Genomic DNA, 14273 nt, shown 5'->3' with positions numbered 1-14273 from the left:
TGGCAGACATGATTATATGGACATGATTACCCTACTATCATCAGCAGCACTCTGCTCCCTTCTTGTCCTTTCTATCCTCGAGAAAAATACTGTATCCTTCCATTTCTATTCTAATTAGAATATCATATTCATTCAACCATGTTTCCCTTATTCCCAATGATTTTGGGGTGAATAAACTCAATTAGTGAAACCATTTCATCTTCCTTATTTCTGATACTTCTGGCATTTGTAAACAAACACAGTAATTAATTTTTAGGTCTATAACCCTATCTAAGCCACTTGTTGGTTGTGATTTCTCCACCTCACCTGCCCAATTACCTTTATCACCATTTATCTGCTCACCATATATCACCATATATCTGCTCAGTCTTAACTTCTCCATCCATATCGCAATATACTCCATTTTCATATATACATTCAGTACCACTTTCAACATCCACTCTTCCTATGCCATGTCTACCTGGGCTCTATCAGTTTTCCTGTTACTCTTGCATTCCTGTTCTCCCTTCATCTATCCCACTACTGTTTTCACTTCCAAGCACTTCTGTCTCTTCAGTACCACTCTCCTGATTTTTCACTTCATCTCTTGCTTCTGATCTCTTATGCATCACACACTGTACTTCCACACACTGTGCTCTATCCAGCAACACTTTCTCTTATGCACTAACCAAATGCAATCCATCACACCTGTATAATTTCATTCTTTCTTCAAACACATGCCATACATCCACAGACTGTACTCTCTTCTCCTCACCCAGCTCTACTAACATACCATTCATGATTTTGGCTCTCCATCTCGATTCATCATTGTCATACCTCGACAACACACTGACAACCTTTCCCACTACACTGTTATCTTTCACTATTATCAATAACTTCCTGATATTTGCCCTCACATGCTCCTTATGTCCACTTAGATCATTTGTCCCCACAATCACCACTAACTCTCTTGCTCATTTCTTCCTCATGTCCAATGCCTGAATTATCATTCTTGTCATATCTTGTCAAATATAGTTATATTTGACAAGATATTATATTCTTATTTAAACCTTTACCTGAGTAGAGTTGCCTGGTAAATATCTAATAAACTGAACAGAATATTACACTGTCACAGTACAGTCAAACAGTAGAAGTGGTATGTGTAGAAAAAACCTTATTTAAAAAACTTTTACAGTTTACACGTAACAAAAAAATACAGAATTTTATTCAATAACTCCAATATATTTCATCCGTTGCTACATGGACATCATCAGGGAGATAAACCATTAACTATATTCAAAGCGTGAATCACAATAATGAAAAACCTGGTGCACCTGGTTGCCTAGTTACGACCCAAATATTGCTAGAATATAGGATAGAATATCAGAAACTTGATTGAGATGGAGGAGGGGGGGGTCAGAAACTTGGATTAGAAGTTGCAAAACCAGCAACCTCAGACAGAAAGGTGTCTTAAGTAACAGATCAAGAGACTGGATTGAACAGTACTAGACCACTTCCCATCTCTTTCATGCTATAACAGTCTAAGCATTAATTCAGTGTACATGGGTTGATCATGGCCTAATGATGATGTTTATTTATGGGAAATTTAGAAGGAATTAATTAAATTTAACTCTGCTCAGAGTTGTTGTACAGCTATGAGTATATGTTGTACAGTATGTGCCATGCACTGTCCAGTTTCTCATCTTGGTTTCATTGTTATTTGCTTCCTTGATAATCTTGAATATCTGTGTATACTTATTTGTGCATGCTGTGAATCCCAGAGAATACTAAATTTAAATGGTAGTCACCTCAATTTGGTCTAGATCTAAGCAGTGCAGATCTACTTTAAGGAAAGTAGATGAATTTAAACCATCAGTACATTGCATGTATATTCTTATAAGCCACACTGCTCTTACTGATGGTCCAACAATAAGCTTTTACTAAATATCTCCGTAAGCAGTCTTGCTGGGAAGCAAAACTCTGTCAATTATTATAGGTCCTAATAAAATTACATCTTTGCTGTTTCTGATCTCATTTAAAATTTGTTTTCATCACTTAGGAGCAAGTGACAAATCTTTTCACTACATTGTTCTGTACTCATTTCTTCATTAAATACTAAAGTCAGTTTCAATTTCATAGTGTATGTTTTTTTTTTTTTTTTACAAATATTTAACTCAGTGCTTTTTTTTTTATATTAAAAATTTTTTCCCATGTAACTGCACATGATTTAATTATATATGTATATTTATCTTTCAGTGGGCTGCTAATGAGAACTCATAACTGCCTGGAAAATCATCATTAGCATTCTCAGTGCTAGACATCTAAGAAGCGATAATAAAACGAATGTTGTCCTTGCGTTTAGTGTCCTGCAGAACTTTAAAGCAGCCATGAATAAATGTCATCTTTTTCCTTATTATGCTGTACAGTTAGTTATTATTGTAATGTATTATCAGTGTTCTTCTGGATAGCAGATTGCTCTTATAAACAGTTTCAGTTTTAACAATTGTAACTTTTCTGCCCAGAAGTAAGACTCTTTTAATGATATTGCTCTATCATTCATTCTTTATTCATTACTTCTGCTCTGGTAAGTGATGTACTTATATAGCAATTCTTTACACTTAGAAAATATATCTTAACTTCATTAAATATAAAACGAATCCTTATTTTATTTTTTACTTTTCATTTTGTTCACTTTACTGAAAACTTGGTACAGGATAAATTTAATGTTTAAGTTATCATTCTGAAGGTGCTTCCACAGTTCATTCATCCACATATTAAGCAGTAGCAGTTTTGTTTGAGGGGCAATCAGTTGTTATAAAATGAAACTATTATTAGCAACTGCTCCTAAACTATTATAACAGCAAAAAAAATCGCCAAAGATACCCTTAAAAAATATCATATCCATTCCACATGTAAAAGGAAAGAAATAACAGAAGGCTTTACAGTTATCCTATTCTTACCTTTTAAATCTCTTACAAAGTTAAAAAAAAAAAAAAAAAAAAAAAAAAAAGCTTACTCAGTTTTCTGCCCTTTTCTCTTTTAGCCTATCAAACAGGAGAAAGGGAACATTGATGTACTATATCAAGTGCACTTGTAACTTCCCTTATATTTGGCAAGAATAGGAGATGATGTTATTGGAGCAAAATGGTAGATTGGTAACTATTGCAGAGGGATATAGTTGAGGTATTCAGTGAGTAGTTTATCTTGGATATTTCATTCTCATTAATGTGACACCATGAAGGGTATAGAGGGTATGGTGAAAGAGATATAATAGGAAGCAAGTATGAGGTATATATGAGGAGTTAAGCAAATTTTGTTAATAAGCCATAAGACTTGACAACATATCAGTGCATATCTTAAGGAATGCTCCAGGGATTTAAAAGTATGTTTGGCATCCCTTTTATATGCACGCGCACACACACCCTTCCAACAGGGCTAGTCCCAAAGGAGTGGAAAGAGGGTAAAATTGCAATGGTTCACAAAGGGAGGGGGGTGAATTCTTTGATATTAACAGTATTTTCTGTAATGGTCAACATGGGTATGTAAAAAAAAAAAAAAAAAAAAAAAAGGAGGTAATGTTTTAGCAGTCTGTTTCTGCATTACAAGGTGACAAATTTATTGGGCGAGAGAAATGTATCCACTACTATACTTGGATTTTTCAAGGATTTTTGATAGATTGCCACATGATAAGTGTAATAACTAATCGGAACAGATGGGATTGGATAATAGATTGGCAAGTTGGGTAGGTGATTGGATATCAGCGGGCTATTTTAAGGGGGGGGGAGGGTATCCCAAAATAGGAAAATCACTAGTGGTGTACTGCAGAGATCTGTTTTTTAGAACATTATTGTTGAATTTCTTTGATATTGGGACAGACTTAACTGGAGATATGTGGCTGTTTGCAGATGTGGCCTTAGAGGAGGATCTGAATACATTGTGTGACTTTGTCAAGTGAATGCAGCTGTCAGTTCATTGTTGTAGACCAAATTCCTGAACGCTAGTAGGCAAGGATGGACATGCAAAGAATACAATTAATGGAGACATTTTGAAAGAAAGTGGAGGAGACAATAGACTTGGGAGTGGTAGACTTGAAATTCAAGTGTCACATCACAATGGATTATGACAATGATAAGGATCTTGACCTGCAAAAGCAAAGAGGTTATGAATCCCTTGTATGAGCCTTGATTAGGCTATATATATATATATATATATATATATATATATATATAAATTACTGTGCAGAGATCTGGTCACCTGATTTGCAGGGGGGGGATGAAGATATCCTGCAAAAAGATCCAGCAAAGATTTACTCAGGCTGTGTTGGAATATGGGATATAAAAATTGATTGAGGGAATGCAATATACATTACAACATAATGTATCTGACGTGAAAGTCAGATACATTATGTTGGTTATCTGGTTATCATATACAAATGAGTAGCGCTGTCATAAGTCATGGATTATAATAATAATCCATGGTAAAAATACAGAACAAATGAATGGATTAATGGATCATAAAAATGATGAGACAGATGCAATCAGTGAGATCACACAGTTGCATGGAGCGATACATAGGGTGAATTGGCAGCTGGAGCGTTGGCAAAAATGTTTACCAAGCGTACCAACTAATAAACGGCATAAGTATGATAAGAAAAATAAGGGTATGAACGTGAGTATTGCCAAAATGAAAGAGTGAGTGTTGTATGGAGATTCTTTAGTAAGAGGTGTGATAGATAAAAGTTTGACAAAATCGTACCAACCTGGTGCGAACATTAAGGATGTAAGTGAGTCTATTAGAGCACAAAAGCAGAGGATGAAAGAATTGATAGTAGGAGGAACGAATGATTTGAAAGGAGACTAAATGGCTATGAGAGAGGATTTGAAGGAATTACTTCAGATAGCAAAAGAGAAGAGTGAGAGAGTTAGGATGGTGAGTCTGTTGCCGCGGTATGACAGTGAAGAGTGTAGAAGGAGGGCCATAATTGCTAATGACTTTATGCATGGATTATGCAAGAGGAGGAGTATGGACTTTGTGGACATGGGGAGTGAGTTCGATGGCGAAAAGATTTATATAAGATGGATGATTTGCATTTGAATGGATTTGGTGTATGGAGACTTGAAAAGGTGTTGTTGAATGAAGTGGAAGTGGATGTGCAGAATCAGGGAAACTACAGTTATTAAGTGGGGGGGGAATAGATATCAGACTTTAGGGAAACAGTTGAGTATTATGACCGAGCGAGTACGAAGGACATCAAATCAGAATGGGATAGTTAATATAAGGCATCAAAATAGGGATGGGACAAATGGGCTTCTGCAAATCATGTATACTAATGCCAGAAGTATTAGGAAAAAGAAGGAAGAATTTTTGGCCTTGGTTGGCACTTCCAGGCCACAGGTTATTGGCATTAATGAAAGATGGCTGACAGAAGGTATAGCTAGCGGGATTGAATGTGAGGAGTATAGTGTGTTCAGGAGTGACAGGGAGAATAAAATTGGGGGAGGGAGTGTTATTGATGATAGCTGATGAGCTGCAGCCAAGGAGAATAGAAGTGGAACTGCAGGATAGAGAAAAGAGCACATTTGAGGCTATTTGGTGTGAGATTGAGGCTAGCAGAACAAAATATACAATTCGGTGCTGCTATAGACCAGGAGATGGAATAGCTAGTGGAGATAGTATGCATAAACAAATAGAAGAAATGTGTGGAAGGAGGGCAATTATTATGGGAGATTTCAACTATGGTAACATTGATTGGAAGGAGGAGAGGACACACGGAAGGAAGAAATTGGATTTTATACGGTTATTAAGGGATAACTATCTGCGACAGCATGTAATGGAAAATACTAGGGGTCAGAGAGTGCTTGACCTAGTAATTCCATCTGAAAATTTGGTAACAAATATGACCACATTCTCACCAATTGGTGAGAGTGATTATAGGTTCTTGACTTGGGAAGTGGCTAATGGTGTGGAATTTACAATTAAGACATGGTACATGTGGAATTATTGGGCTGGTAAGTATGACAAGCTTAGGAGTTTGATTGGTTCAGTGCCATGGCATGTAAAAACTGCAAGGGCTGGATGTTGATAGTGCATGGGAGGCAGTTAAGAAGTGTTTACAGGAGGCAAAGGCTGACTGTATACCTAGGGTCCGAATAATAAATCAAGTAGGGGTTAAATGGATGAATAACATCATTAAGCTTGAGCTGCAAAAAAAAAACGCAACTGTGGAGGGAATTTAAGGAGAAAGGTGACCATTAGGCACATGAACGGTATAAAGTGCAGGCTAGAAAGGTAACGAGTGTGGTAAGAAAAGCAAAAGTGGATTATGAAAGAACATTAGCCATGCAGACTAAAGAGAATCCCAAACAGTTTTTTTGATATGTTGCAAGTAAAAGAAAAAATTGCAGGAATGAAAGAACCAACAGCTTATATGGGGATTGTGGTCATGAAGTGGAGGTGAATAATCTATTACTAAACCTCAGTGTCAATACATTGTGGGATTGGATGGTATACTAGCTTGTGTCGTATGTGAAGCGGCTAAAGAATTGTCAATGCCCTTGACCATTTTTTTTAAATTTGAGTCTCGGGTCTGGGTTAGTCCAAAGGGGGTGGGGGGTGGAAAGAGGGGATTCCAAGACTGCTGTTGTAAATTACCGACAGATCAGCATATCAGGAATCGTTGTCAAGGTCTTGGAGAAAATAGTTGAGGAAAATACAGGATTGGATAGATGAAAATGGGATACTGTATGGGGGACAGTATGGTTTTGTGAAAGGTAGATCATGCCTCAGTAACTTGCTCACGTTTTATAACACAGTGACTGCTGAACTGGATAAGGGTAATGGGTTTACTGTGATGCTACTGGACCTTACTAAGGCCTTTGACAGGATACCACATGGAATTCTAATCAGTGAACTACAGCATATGGGGATGGATATAGGGTTGGTGAGATGGATATGAGGGTGGTTGATGGAGAGATATCAGAGAGTGGTTTGTTCAGGAGTAGAGTCCAAAAGACAGCCTGTAACTAGTGGTGTGCCGCAGGGTTCTGTTCTTGGACCACTACTGTTCAGTTTGTTTTAACGATATAGGAAAGGATCTGAGAGGAACTGTTCATTTGTTTGCTGATGATGCAAAGTTGTGTAGAGCAATAGTGAGTGCACAGGATGTCAAAATTTTGCAGGATGATTTGGATAGTTTGGAAGACTGGGCTAAGGAGAATGGATGTCAATTTAATGTGGCAAAATGTAAGGTTATGCATTTTGGGGTGAAAAGATTAGCAGCAGTATATCACATTGGTGGAACCGTACTCCAGGAGATTGATGAGGCCAGGGATTTGGGAGTGTTGGTGGATAGGGAATTGAAATTTAGGGGGCACATTGCAAAAGTGGCTAAATCAGCTCATCAACTCACTTGATTGCTGAAAAATACTTTAACAAGCAGACACAAACAGGTTATTGTTCCTCTGTATGAAGCCTTGATAAGACCCCATCTAGACCACTGTGCCCAGATATGGGTACCAGGGTTTTTTCTTGATGGGGAGGAGGCGGAGAGGATCCAGAGATGAGTGACCAAGATGATAGCAGGTCTTTGGAATGAACCTTATGAGAACAGGTTAAAGATTTGTGGGTTGCAGAAATTGGTTGATAGGCAGAAAAGGGGTGATATGATTGAGACATTCAAATTACTGAAGGGTTTCTATAAGATTAATTCAGAAGATATTTTTGAGAATAGGACTGGTGGTGGGAGGACTAGGGGCCATACATGGAAGCTGGGCAAAAGTGTAGTTAGGAAGGGTGTTAGAGCTAGGTTTTTTACTCAGAGAGTGGTGAATGAGTGGAATAAGCTGCCAGAATCTGTTGTGGGTGCCATGACTGTAAATGAGTTCAAGTATGATAGATACTGTGTGAATGTCGAATAGTTGTTCTTGACATGATGTTAGGGCCTCCCTCGATGAGTTGATGGACTCCTTTGGAGTTGCCCATAATAATTATGGAGTGGATTTCCATTTCATTTCTGGAGTGAGAATAAGACATTTTATGATAGCAAAATAGCTCTTTTTTCAAACTTCCCAGACTTTTCCCTGTTGAACCTAATTAGTGGCTTTTTTGGAATCAAGAAGTGTGCCATAAAACTGTATTTTTTCCAAATTTTTAGTGTCTTTCCATCACAGCAGAAATCAGATCAACATTTGATTTGTCTTTTTTTTTTTTTTTTTCTAACAAAAAAAAAAAACGGCACTTCTCTTAGACTTTTGTCTGTTTTTTCTCTTATTCTTTTTGCCATTATTATTTTATGAATCTTTGCACAGTTTTGAGTCTCCTTTGTATATTGGGACAGTAATCCACTTGACCCCATTAATTCTCTGTAAATTAAAGATACAAAGAAATTATATTCTTGATTTGATCGTTTATCCAATTATAAGCAAACAAACTTTGTGCATGAAGTATCTTCATGATTGGGCTATTTGTATATAGAGGCTGATGACTTCACATCAATTGCCTTAGTATCTCATAATTCAATGCTCACATCCTTTTGGGTATTTATGATGCAATGCATTATGGGAAGGGCCACTAACCAGATCAATTTCAACCTTTATTGAGGTATGTTGAAGTACAGGGATACCTCTCCAAAAATGGAGTGATGTACAAGATCACTCTAAATCTCACTGAGTGACTAAAGAATCACTACTAAACTTATCACTCCTGATCTGAATCACTCCAGGACAGGAAACTCATCAGTGGCTTCATGCAGTGATAGGCAAAATCCAACTTCAACCAAGGTTGAAGTAATGCAAAAGTCATTTCCCATATACAGGTAGTGAAAAGGTGTATCACCTTATTATTAATTTTTTTTTTTTTTTTTTAATATTTGTCACACACCACCTATAGCACATCAGTGCCACATGCGAGGTGCAGATGAGGGTTGAGTAAGAAGAAACCTATTGGTATTCTTTTTAAAGAGCCGTAAGTTGAAATTGTTGAGAAACATTGTGAGGAAGGCTGTTCCAGAGGACACGAGTAGATGGAATAAATAAGGAAGAGGAGAAGCAGGTTCAATAAGTTTGCAGTTGTACTGTAAAGGGATGTTGAACAGTAGCTGCTCTTGTTTTAACAGGTGTAATGGCAAGTGGAGGAATGATTTTTGCTAATTCACTGGAGCAGTGACCATGACAGTACCTGTAGAAGATACACAGAGCTGAAACATTGCATCTGTGAGATAGAGGTTGAAGTAAGATGGTGAGGGAAGGGTCATCTGTGAGCAAATTGCTCTCTTCTGGAGAGCATCAAGAATTTTTAAGGAGGTTTTAGGTGCACCCTCCTAAATGCATGTACAATATTCTAAGGATGGACAGATTTGGGATTTACATATGGTTAACTATGGTTATCTTGGTGGGTGTAAATTACTCTAGATCTTTACTTCAATCTTGGTATAGCTTCTGGGTCTGACTCCCACTGATGAGACCTTAATAAAGGTCAAAATTGGCTTGGGTGGCAGCCCTTCCCATAATGCATAGCATTACACACACCTGAAAGGATCTGTGCTTTGCATTATGGGACACTAAGACAATTGAAGTTATCAGCATCTGTATACAAGTAGCCCAGTTGTGAGATACTCCATGTGTAAACTTTGTTGGCTTACACTTGGATAAAGGATTAAACCAAGCATATAATTTCTTGGCATCTTTAAGTTATAGTATAACCAAGTACAAAAAAAACTTTCATCAAATAATTCCCTTTGTCCAATCATCAGGTATCATCTACTTTCTCTGGATCTGAAGATATCATACAACCATTTCAAACCTGTACTGCCAGAAGCTCTGATCATTTCAACAGGCAAATTATCTGTCCCAGAGGATTTTCCATTCATCTTCATTAATGCTTCTTCTTCAACCACTGCCAGACTTATTTCCTTATTATTTCTCTCACCACTGTAATCATCAAATTCATTTCACTATGGCTTTCATCTTTATTTAACAGATCTCTAAAACAATATTGCCATGTCATCCTAATCTCTCTTCCAATAGTTACAAGATTTTCATCCTCATTTATTAAAAAAACTTGACTCTTCATTTTCTTCTACTTCTATTCTTCAGTAGTTCATCTTTTTTTGTTCCCATTAACATCTTTTAAGTTAACTGTAAATTCAGTCCAGCTTTTAATGATTTTTTTTTCTTGCATGGCTCTTTCTCTGATTATAAACTTTCCTTTCTTTGATTATCTTTCTTTCTTCATTTAAAGTCAGCACTGTTCTTACAATTCCTCTTCATCTCCTTCAGCAATGATTATCATCTGCAAATTGTAAATTATTTATTTTTGTACCTTGAATTGAAATTCCCTAAATATTATCCTTTATGAAATTCATTATTCTTTCCAGAAGCATGATAAAGATGTTTTTGGGATATTGGATCTCCTTATCTTGTACCTTTTGTTGTCCAGAACTATCTTCCTATTTCTACAGTTTCTCATTGTCGCTAATGTTCTGCATAGACATATCAAGTTCCTGTCTACTCCATAAGATTTGAATACAGCCTCTTTCTGATCTATTCTGTCAAATGCTTTCTGAAAGGTAACAATAATAGCTATAAACATTCTTATTTTAATGTAGAGCTTTTTCCATAATTGATCTTAACATTAATATTTGGTGCATAGTTTGTCTGTAATCACCTTTGCCACTGCATCTCTTTGGTGATCTCATCATTCTTGGGGCTTTATGTTTTTTTTTTTTTTTTTTTTTTTTTCCAGATGTTTTACTGCCTTTATGACTTTGTCCCTGTGTGTGTGTGTGTGTGTGTGTGTGTGTGTGTGTGTGTGTGTGTGTGTGTGTGTGTGTGTGTGTGTGTTATAAATTATTTTAAATGACTGATACCGAGAGATAAAAGAGATGACATGGTTTATTTAAAAAAGATACTACTAGTAAATTACTATACTACTAGCAGTCTTCTTTGCTGGATTTTTGTTGCAAATTACCGTTTCATGCTTCAAATCAAATTCAAGCATTCTTTCTCCATATCTGTATTTGCCCAGTGATTAGTATATTTTAGTATGTATATTAGTATGTTTTTGCATTTAGGGGGATTGAGGCAAGAGTTGAGAGTTCACAGCCTCTATACACAAGTAGGCTAGTCGTGAAGATATTTTGCTTGCTTACTTTTGGGTAAAGGATTAAACAGGTATACAAGTATCTTGTCAAATAAAATATAATGGCTATTCAGAAAGTCAAATCTTTAGTCAAAGGAACTCATAAAATATGTTCAACCAATTCTCTTTTAAACAAGGAACTGTCTATTAGAACTATTTTTATTTCTAGTTTTTGGTTATAATACAAAAACTATGAGTAAAATAATAATTATGGTCTTCATCTTAACCCACTTCAAGAAGTTTCCAGAATTTTCTTCCATGTGTTTAAAGGACTTTCAGAAAGAATAGTACGACTTCTGTGCCAAATTGATGTACAGATCTCCTTCCATCCAGTTCGTAAACTAAATACTTATCTCTCCAAAAGACAAATTTTCTCCTCTTTCTTATTCTGAAGTTTACAGAATCCCCTGTTCTTGTGGCTTATATTATTATAGATAGACTGGTCATTCTGCACAAATTCGTCTTGAAGAACATCAAGAATATGTTGCACTTAAAGAGCCCAACAAATCTGGTTTAGCAAGCCACTCCTTATCTACAGAATACAGAATTCAGTAGAATAATACCCAAGTTGTTCACAAAAGCTATTTTCTTCTGATAAGACTATGAAGAAAGCTGTGAAGCACAGATGAAGGGTGCAACGTATCGTCATTCTTCCAATTGCGCTACGGAGGCGCTTAAAGAAACCGTCCGCTACAGGACTTGAACCTGCATTCTTCTGATCTGAAGTCAGATGCCTTATCCATTAGGCCACACGGACATCTGTTATGTTAGTCACTTCTGTAATATATTTAGTATTATATGTTACCTTGTTTATTGCTGAGATATTTATTGATGCGTTTTAACCTTAGGTGTCCTTGTGCCATTAAATGCAAAACTAAACTAAACTATCGGTGTTGTCCATTACATTTTTAAACCATTCACGCTATTAACTAATTATTGCTGTTTGTGTTTGAAAGATTCTGGGTATAAAACCAGTGAAATATTAAGTCAGTAATCTTCTTATCCACACCAATAATTTATAATCTAATTCCATGTTCTCCAATTTATGCCCCACTTCATGCTGTATTCTGTCAAGAGCCTTAGCAAAATCCAAAAGTATCATGGTGTATCCATTCTCCTTGTCTAACTCAATGGTAATGTTATTATAGAATGTGAGAAAATTGCTGAAACATGAACCCTAAGTAAACCTACTGTTCATTGTGAAGTGTAGATTCTTTGTCAACTCCTTTCTGTATTCCAGTCCTAACCAGCTTTCTTAAAATCTTCATCACCACTCATCGATAATTGTATACATCACTCTTCCCCCCCCCCCTTGAGCAATGGTATTTCCATACATTCTTTCCATTCTTGTGCAATCTTTGCTCTTCTGAGACTCAATATTATATGGCCTTGTAAAAGGCATAGCCAATTCAGCTGAACTTTTTTTTTTTTTTAGCATCTGTGATAATCCATCAGTCCACGTTGCTAAATTCTGATTTGATTTGTACAGCAATCTTGTAACTCCTCCTCATACACTTGCATTTCTTCATTAAGTGAAGAAGTAGCATTGAGCTCTCTATATAGCAAACATTAGGTTTCTAAATAGTTTTGTTGGACGTTTTTCCACTTGGTTATACTATAAATTAAAGATGCCAAGAAATTATATTCTTGGCAGTCACTAGAGCAAGGGTTTCATTTTTTGTCCCCCCCCCTCCCACTCTTCTCACATGCAGTGAGAGTGATACCTTCAGTGACATACCAACTCACTGTTAGGGGCATGTTACTGATTTGTCACAAATCAGTTAATAACGAATCTGGAGGCTTTCCAATCAGCCAGTGTCACATCCTGCAACCATGTATTTTGCCAGCTTGTGACTGGAGGGAGACCAAATACTGCAGGAGGACCTGTCAAGGCAATGCACAAATTCATGTTTATCTTTTCCTCACCAAACAATGAACTACAACCCAAAGAAATGCAATTTTACTGCATATCTCAAAAATTCTCCCACAAAAAGTTAGTAAAAAAAAAAAAAAACATAAAAAACAAAATCCAGCCACAAAAAACATCAAAAATCCAACCAAAAAATCTTAAACAGAAATCTAATCAAACAACCCACCAACACAACTTATTATTATTCCTGATACCTCCAAGGAGTCCGAAGACTCATCGCAGGAGGACACCTACAACCGTCTCAACCACTACACCGAACCTCTGCTACGAATCATCTCCGTCAACACCATCTACCGCCCACCTCCACCACAACTAGTATTTTTGTCTGTAAATTGTGTGTGTTCTGAAGGGCCGATTTGTCTGTATGCGGGATGAAAAACCCGAGTTTCTGGGAGAAAAAACCCTGCAACCTCTGTATGAGATCGGCTAACTTACCTTCAATTGAAATCGTCCAGATAAAGATTCCTCCTGTCGCGACGAGAATCAAACTTAGACCTATTCCAATCGAAGGGCACAATGTACCGTTGTTCTTCCAATTGCGCTGCGCAGGCTTCTTATCAAAAAAAAAAAAGTTTTCACATCCACTTCACCAACATCCATGTTCTAAACAGCAGTATAAAGACATGCACCACCACCTACAGTCATCTAAACCAGAATTACTATTCCTGTCAGAACCCCAACTGGCAACCTCAACAGCCACTGTCCACATTACACAGCTCCTTCTGATACAAGGGAAGCACTTGTACATTCATCAGAACCAACAATGGATTGTTGTACAATCCATTTGGCTGTGCTATCCTGCTTCATAAGTACCTTTTGATTGTTAGCTTCATTAACTTCTTGATTTTGTGCCTCCTTAGAAAACAGTAATCTTTCAAAATGCCAACATCAAATCCATTTTAATGCAATTCATCAACTTTAAGCCATTCCACCTTTCCTTGAAATGCACTCCAGATTCCAAAACTGTGAAGCCCTCTTTGCCTCACGCAACTCGACCATTTTGCTGTTCGTTATCTCTGCTCTTCTTTTCAATTTTTTATTGTCATATCCAGGTAACACACGCTAACAATTGTCCTTTACCTCCCACAACAACTTCCTTAAGCCTCTATCAACATTCCTTTTTTTTTTTTTTTACAGACTAAGTCATTCGTGCCTACTATTACCACTAATTCTGTTGCTCACTCTTTCCTTCTCTGCAAAGCACATTAGTGATCTTTTCAATGTTCCA

At 36.8% G+C, this 14273-nt stretch overlaps 1 protein-coding gene across 4 annotated transcripts in view; it reads left to right on the top strand.

Annotated features, from left to right (window-relative positions):
- The window catches only part of LOC150096320 (protein FAM13A-like), a 486855-nt gene that overhangs the window by 109010 nt on the left and 363572 nt on the right, over positions 1–14273 (top strand). For all 4 annotated transcript variants that reach the window (XM_090408854.1, XM_090408851.1, XM_090408853.1 and 1 more), the window contains exon 2: positions 2236–2563. The gene's annotated coding sequence lies outside the window, so the exon portion shown is untranslated. The remainder of the gene's footprint in view (positions 1–2235; positions 2564–14273) is intronic.

Source organism: Typopeltis vanoorti, chromosome 19 (genome assembly GCF_054136105.1).
Source record: "Typopeltis vanoorti isolate ZY-2024b chromosome 19, IOZ_Tvanoo_1.0, whole genome shotgun sequence".
NCBI lineage: Eukaryota > Metazoa > Arthropoda > Arachnida > Uropygi > Thelyphonidae > Typopeltis > Typopeltis vanoorti.
Note: the sequence above shows the minus strand (reverse complement) of the source record. Positions and strands in the feature narration are given on the sequence as shown.